Here is an 8,311-nt window from a genome sequence, read left to right as displayed (position 1 = left end):
GTGCACGCCACCATGCCTGTAGAGATGGGGTTTCACCATGTTAGCCAGGCTGGTTTCGAACTCCTGACCTCAAGTGATCCACCCACCTCTGCCTCCCAAAGTACTGGGATTACAGGCGTGAGTCACCATGCCCAGCCATCGCATGCTTTAGAAATGGAAATGGCTTCTTTTGTTCTTCCAAATATAAAATAACATGCTTATTCTATCATTTAAAATTATTTGCAAACTGAAAGGTTAAAAACAGTATTTCATTATTTTAATTTGTATTTTTAAATTGCTAATGAAGTTAAACATTTTGTCAGAAAAAAATATATTATCTTTAGTGTCACTTAAATGACATGAATTTGATGGATATGTAACAGATGATAACATTCTTTTTTTTTTTTTTTTTTGAGATGCAGTTTTGCTCGTTTACCAGGCTGGAGTGCAATGGTGCTATCTCAGCTCACTGCGACCTCCACCTCCCGGGTTCAAGTGATTCTCTTACCTCAGCCTCCCAAGTAGCTGGGATTACAGGCATGTGCCACCATGCCCAGCTAATTTTTTATATTTTTAGTAGAGACAGGGTTTCACCATGTTGGCCAGGCTGGTCTCAAACTCCTGACCTCAGGTGATCCACCCACCTCGGCCTCCCAAAGTGCTGGGATTACAGGCATGAGCCACCAGGCTTGACTGACAACATTCTTAAAATAGCATTTATTGAGCACTTACTCCAGCATGGTATTTTGCCAGGTATTACGTAAACATGTACAGAATAATCAATCCCTAACTGCTAACAAGTCACAGTCCAAGAAAGTCAACGACTAGTTTACAAATGTTTATTGAGTGTCTAGTATTGCCTGGAACTACTTTTTATAATAACTTTATTAAGGCATAATTAATATACAACAAAGTGTACATACTTAAAGTGTACAATTTGATAGCTTCTAACATAGGCATACAACTGTAAAACTATCACCACACTCAAGATATCCACCACCCTCAAAAGTTTCCTTGTGCATCTTTGTAATCCTGGCTGATTCTGGCCCCTCTGTCCTCTCACCATTTCCAGGCAATCACTTTTTGTTATCATATATTAATTTGCATTTTATAGAATTGTACAGAAATTGAATCATGAAGTATATACTCTTAGGGAGCATGGTCTGACTTCTTTGACTTACCATAATTATTTTGAGAGTAATCTTTATTATATGTATCAATAATTCATTTCCTCTTCTTTTTTAATCCAGCTTGTGTGTGTCAGAGGTTTATTTCTTTCAACTGCTAGGTAGTAAATATACCACAATTTGTTTATCCATTCTTTTGTTGCTGGACATTTGGGCTGTTTCCAGTTTTTGGCTGTTACAAATAAAGCTGCAATGAATATGCATGTATATCTCTGAATGAACATATGCTTTCATTTTCCTTGAGAAATGTCTAAAAATTGTATGGCTGGGGCATAAGGCAGATGTATGTTTAACTTTTTAAAAAACTGCCAAACTGTTCCAAAGTGGTTGTGCATTTATCTATCAGCAGAGTGTGAGAGTTCCAGTTGCTCCAAATCCTCATCAGTTAGTATGATTAGTCTTCTCAATATTAGACATTCTAATAGGTGTGTAATGGTATCTCATTTTGTTTTAATTTGCATTTTCCCAATGGTCAATAATATTCAATATCTTTTTGTGGGCTTATTTGCTATCCATATATCCTCTTTTGTAAAATGTATGTTAAAATAATTTCTTAAATTGGATTGTTTTCTTATTATTGAGTTTTGAGATTCTTGTGCATATTTTGGGTACGAGTACTTTATCAGATATGTAATTCACAATTACTTTTTTTCCGAGTTTGTGGCTTATCTTTTTATTCTCTTAACATTATTTTTCAAGGAGAAAACATTCTTAATTTTAATGAAGTCCAATGTATCCATCCTTTTTCTTCTATGGATTGTACTTTTGGTGTCAGACCTAATATCTTTGCCAGTCTGAGAGATATGTCAGAGAGCTGAGCAGCCATGACAGCCTATTTCAATGAACAAGACTGCAAGCTGTTGAACCCCAAGCAAGAGATCCTAACCCACATGCTGCTGGAGCTCACCAGATCACTTTTCAATAGGATGGATTTTGAAGACTCGGGGATGGCAGTAAATTGGAATCACCACCTGCCTCCACCAGCTGCCAAGACAGTGTGGTTGGGAACCTCCCCAGGACAGTCATCAGGAGCTCTCAGGCTGAGAGACACACACAAGTGCCCCATGTGCTTGAGGAGGAGGAGGCTGTTGTTGGGATGCCTTGCCATTAGCTTTTCCATTCTAACTGCATTTTGCCCCGGCTAAGCAAGACAAATCCCTGTCCCTTGTGCTGCCAGGAGCTGCCCGCTGATAACGACACCTGTGAGGAGCACAGAGGAGACAAGTCTCGAAACAGCAGCAGCAGCACTGTCTGGAGAACCTCTACAGAGCCATGTGCGTATGAGGAGGCTGGGGCTAAGCGCGGGCTCTCTACAAGGTCCTCCTCTTACACCTTGAACCCTCATTAAAGGTTTCTTTACCCACAAACACAAGAAAATATCTTTGCCTAATCCAAGACCACAAAGATTTTATCCCATTTTTTTTCTGAGAAATTTTAGAGTTTCAGGTTTTTACATTTAGGTCTAGGACCTATACCTATTTTGAGTCAATTTTTGCATATGGTGCAAAGCGTGGATCCGAGTTCATTTTATGGATATCCAATTGTTCCTGCACCATTTGTTGAAGAGATTATTTTTTCTGCGCTGACTTGCCTTTGTACCACTGTTGAAAATCACTGATCATATATGTATGAGTCTATTTCTGGGACAAAACCCTTTTGAGGATTGTGTAGCACGGTGACTCATTAATCCTCTCTAACAATTGTGCCTCAGTATTCTCTGCTATTTCATCCATTCTTCTAGTTATGGTGTTAGCTGAAAGAGGAACATGTGCCACCTTTTGAACAGCAGCCTCTCCTAAAAGTTCATGACAAATGTCCTTAGCAGCAGGCAGGATCAACTCTTCACCAATACTAAAGGGCTTCTTAGCTTTAATAACGTGGTTAGCCACTAGGAACGATGCTCTCAGTACAGACACACTTAATGAAGTAGTGGCCTTCAATAATTACTTCTGTTCTCCGTGTTCATGTTTTTTCTTTAGAAAAACTCCAAAGGCTTGTCTTTTAATGCAGGGTGCTTGGTCTCCAGGTGGTGAAGCAGTTTTGAAGTTTTCATGGCTTCCTTGAATAGTGGGTCAGCACATAATATACAAAGTGGGCTTAGAGAATGTGAATCACCTGTTGCAATTAACCCATAATTTAAGTAGAACTTTTGGCATTTTCTTTTTTTTTTTTTTTCTGAGACAGAGTCTCGGTCTGGCACCCAGGCTGGAGTGGAGTGCAGTGGCACAGTCTCAGCTCACTGCAACCTCTGCCTCCTGGGTTCAAGAGATTCTCCTGCCTCAGCCTCCTGAGTAGCTGAGATTACAGGCACGCACCACCATTCCCGGCTAATTTTTTTTTTTTTTTTTTTTAGAAACATGGGTTTCACCATGTTGGCTAGGCTGGTCTCAAACTCCTGGCCTCAAGTGATCCATCTGCTTCAGCCTCCCAAAGTGCTAGGATTACAGGTGTGAGCCACCACGCCCAGTCTGGTATTTTCTTTTAAGTGCAGCTTTCTTTTTGTTGGCAATCTTAAGAGTCTTCTGCTGTCTCATCATTGGGTCTCTCTGACTTTTCAAAGAAGCTCTCCAGTGTCGTTTGCTTTTTACTCATTTTAGCTAGGGTTAGCTTGTGGGCTTACCAAAACTGTGACTGAGACAAGTGTTCAGTGCAGCAAAGAGGCACAGACAGAAGTGGTAAATAAAATAATGGGCAGGCCATGCACAGACTAAATTAAGTGTCAGATTCTGACTTAAAACTTGCCACCAGATAGAGCTGTGCAATTGAAATACATCGACTCACTTGCCTCTATAAAGTCTGCCACCAGATGCAGCTTAATTGTCACTTGCCACTCACTGATAGGGTTTTGATATGAGTCTGCAGGCAACTGTTTTATTATGGTCTCTGTGCAGTCAACCCTCTCTGTTAATGTTAATCTGTATTTGCGGCCACTCCCCAGCAACAAAATACCTACCTCCTAGCTATGCTGCCTCAGCTCCACCTCAGATCATCAGGCATTAGATTCTCATAAACAGTGCACAACCTAGATCCCTTGCATGTGCAGTTCACAATAGGGTTCATGCTCCTATGAGAATCTAATGCTGCTGCTGATCTGAGAGGAGGTGGAGCTCAGGTGGTAATGCAAGTGATGGGGAGTGATGGGGAGTAATGCAAGTGATGGGAGCTATAAATACAGATGAAGGTTTGCTGGCTAGCCTGCCGCTCACCTCCTGCTGTGCAGCCCAGTTCCTAACAGGCCATGGACAGTACTGGTCAGTGCCCCTGGAGGTTGGGGACCCCTGCTCTACCTAATGCCTGTTATCTATGGGGTCTTCCAATTTGGCTGGTGAGAACTGAAATTATTCCTGGTTTGTATGTGCTCCAAGTATTCTTCTCTTCATACTTTCAGGTGATTCTTCCCCTGGCCTTGGGGTGCTTTGTCACATGCATGTACTGATATGTGCACAGCTGAAGAGCTGAGATCTTTTGCAGATCTCTGAGGTTCTCTCTGTGCATCTATTTTCTTTCTGGTACTCTGCTCTACAAACTCCAGCTGCCTTGACCACTCTGCAATTTCAACTTTGTCTCCTCAACTCAGGGACACCACAGAACCTCAAAGGATCCTCCTCCCTCTGCCATGGTCGGGAAACTCTTTCCAGCTAGTAATGTTGGGCAATTGCAGTACTCACCTTGTTTGTTTCCCATCTCAGTGTTTACTGTCCTTGATTGTCTGATGTCCTATGTCTTGAAAACCAGCGTTTCATAAACTTTGTCTGGGTTTCCAATTATTGAAGATAGAAGGGTATGTCTTTTCCCTGTTATTCCATCTTGGTTGGTGGGGAAAGCCTGCCTGGCATTCTTCTAAGTGCTGAATCTATTGGAAGTGAACAAAACAGACAAAGTCCTCGGCTTCAAACAGCTTACATGCTAGAAAGAAAATGCAGACGATAAATACATGAAAAAAATTAATATGCATAAACAAGTGTTTTCTGAAAATAAGTGCTGTTGACAAAAAGGTAACAGGCCTCTCTGGGGAGGTGACATTTGAGGAGATGAATTACAAGAAGGGGATTGTCACTGGAAGAGCTAAGATAAGAGTGTTCTAAGATAAGGAGATATGACAACTCCAAATGCTCCAAAACAGAAATAAGTTTGGCTCGCTTGATGGGGCAGATGAGGTCAGGGTGGCTGGGGCATATTTGAGGTGGTAGATGAAGTTTGCACAGTAGGTTAAGCTCAGAGTAAAAAGGGCCTTACAGATTGTTGTTCCAAATATCCATTGCTACGTACAAATACCCCAGAATTCAGTGGGTTAGAACATACAACAATAATTCATTTTGCTCACAAATCTGGGGGGTGCCTGGGGTCAGCTAGGCAGCTCTCAGGATCTCTGATATGGTTGTCGTCAGGTGGTGGCTGGGGCTGGGGTCATCTCAACACTTCTTCATTCACAAGTCTGGAGCCTGGAGTAGGCAGAAAACCAACTGGAGGCTGGAATCTTTCTGGTTCATTGGCTATCTTTCTTGTTCTCTTTGTGGTCTCTCCGTGTACACTTAGGATAGCCTAACTTCTTACATGGTGGATGAAATGCTTCTGAGCAAGTATCTCAAGAGAAACTGCCAGAAACTGCAGGGTATTTTCAAATCTAGCCTTGAAAGTCACAGTGTCACTTGTATCGCATTCGGTTTATCAAGGTAGTCACCAAGACCCACCCACATTCAAGGGGAGGAAATATAGACTCAATTAATTTCTTCCTGGGAGAATGTCAAACAATGTGCAGACATGTTTTAAAACCACCATAGGCATGGCAAAGAGTTTGGATTATATCATTCCAAGGGAAAGTCATTGGTGGTTTTGTTTGTTTTTGAAACAGGGTCTTGCTCTGTCACCCAAGCTGGAGTGTACTGGGGCTCGATCATGGCTCACTGCAGCTTCAACCTCCCAGGCTCAAGCAATCCTCCCACCTCAGCCTACCGAGTAGTTGCAAGTACAGATGTGCACCACCATGCCCAGCTAATTAAAAAAAAACAACTTTTTGTAGAGACAGGGTCTCACTAGGCTTGGATTTTTAAAAAGAGAATGACGTGCAATGATATACAATTTTAATCAACTGCTCCATCAGGATTACTAGATACAAAATAAGATAATCAATTAGTATTTTTATATACCAGCAAAAACAATTAGAAATTAGCCAGATGTGTTGGTGCATGCCTGTAGACCCAGCTACTTGGGAGGTTGCAGCAGGAGGTTTGCTTGAGCCCCGGAGGTTGAGGCTGCAGTGAGCCATGTTCACACCACTGCACTCCAGCCTAGGTGACAGGGCAAGACCCTGTCTCAAAAGAAAAAAAATAGAAAATAAAATTTAAAAATGATACGACTTACAAAAACATTTTAAAAAATCAACTACCTAGGAACAAACTGAACAAAAATGTGTAAGACCTTTATGAAGTAAATAACGTAATTTTATTGAGAGACTAAAGGTTTATACCATTTCCAAGGACTCTAAGGGTGATTACTGTACGAATGTCAGTTCTCAAATTGGTCCACAGATTCAATGCAATACCATTCAAAATAACCGCAGTTTTTTTTCTGTAGAATTTGACAAACGAATTCTAAAATGTATAGGAGAATGCAAAAGATTAAGAATAGCAAGCTACTCTTGGAAGAGGAGGAGGAAAAGCAAGAGGGTGAGAAGGAGGCACTTGCTGTATTCGACATAAGACTTACTATAAACTCACAGTAATTAAAGCAGTGTGATATTATTACAAGCAACACAAATAGAAAAATGGATAGACAAATAGACGAATGTAATAGAAGAGCCCAGAAACACACCCATGCATATAGAGACACTTGTTTTTGTTTTGTTTGTTTGTTTTGAGACAGAGTTTCGCTCTTGTTGCCCAGGCTGGAGTACAATGGTGCCATCTCGGATCACCGCAGCCTCTGCCTCCCAGATTCAAGCGATTCTCCTGCCTGTGGCCCTTTGGGGAGTCCAGACCTAGGAGATCCCCGAACCAGGGCTGTTACACCCTCTTTGGGACTCTGCAGTTCCTGGTGTCGCCAAGCTTCTGGGAGCCACCACATTCCCTGGTACCAGCAGCAGAAGCTGCTCGCGGTATGCCTGGTCCAGCCGCAACCTCACAGGGAGCCAGTGCCCATGCTGGCTCCTGGAGCTGCCCAACCTGCCATAGCTGATGTGCCTGGCTGTGGGCAGTGGCCAGACCCCACACTTGCTCGCTCATGCACCCCTTGCTGCTCTGTGCCTGGCTTACCCTTGGCAGGTGTGGGATCTGGGCTGGTAGCATGAGCTGAGTGCAGCCTGCCAGGCTGAGTGGGCAGAAGGAACCTAGTGGGCCCAAGCAAAACTTGGGCAAAGGCACCACCAGCCACAGAGATTTCTGGCTGGCAAAGCCACATCCCAAGGATCCCATGATAATAGGAGGAGGGGTTTTTGTTGTTGTTGTTTTTCAGACTTGTGGGACAATGACAGAAGGTTAAAGTGGTAATTTAAAAACTCTTTGGAGGGCTGGGTGCAGTGGCTCATGCCTGTAATCCCAGCACTTTGGGAGGCAAAGGTGGAGGATCACTTGAGCCCAGGAGTTTGAGACCAGCCTGGGCAACATGGCGAAACCCCATCTCTACAAAAAATACATAAATTAGCCGGGAGTGGTGGCACATACCTGTGGTCCCAGCTACTTGGAAGGCTGAGGTGGGAGGATCGCTTGAGCTTGGGACCAGAGGTTGCAGTGAGCTGAGATCACACCACTGCACTCCAGCCTCAGTGACAGAGTGAGACCCTGTCTCACACTCACACACACACACACACCTCTTTGGAATCTCTGATTTAGTATATGATTTAGGCACAACTCTCCCTTTCATACACACCAAATACCTTATGACATTAAAACATTTATCACTGGGCTGAATGAGAGTTAATTTTGTTTTGATAGATGTTTCAGATTCTTTTACAGTCCTCACACAATGTTTACTGTGAACCAGGCACCGTTCTAAGGACTTTACCTGTATTAATTCTCTCAACAATGCTGTGACGTCATCCTCATTTTACAGATGAAGAAAACAAGGCACTGAGAGCTTGGTTAAGTAACTTTGCTGAGGTCGCAGAACTGGAATTTGAAGCCCGGCAGTCTGACTTTAGAGTCCATATT

General features: G+C 42.7%; 1 pseudogene; it reads left to right on the top strand.

Moving 5' to 3' along the window:
* The first annotated feature begins 1,686 nt into the window (after nucleotides 1-1,686).
* Nucleotides 1,687-2,543, top strand: LOC107967244 (E3 ubiquitin-protein ligase RNF181-like; annotated as a pseudogene).
* The last annotated feature ends 5,768 nt before the right edge of the window (nucleotides 2,544-8,311 follow it).

Source organism: Pan troglodytes, chromosome 9, assembly GCF_028858775.2.
Source record: "Pan troglodytes isolate AG18354 chromosome 9, NHGRI_mPanTro3-v2.0_pri, whole genome shotgun sequence".
Classification (NCBI taxonomy): domain Eukaryota; kingdom Metazoa; phylum Chordata; class Mammalia; order Primates; family Hominidae; genus Pan; species Pan troglodytes.
This window is presented reverse-complemented; position numbering and strand designations above follow the sequence as displayed.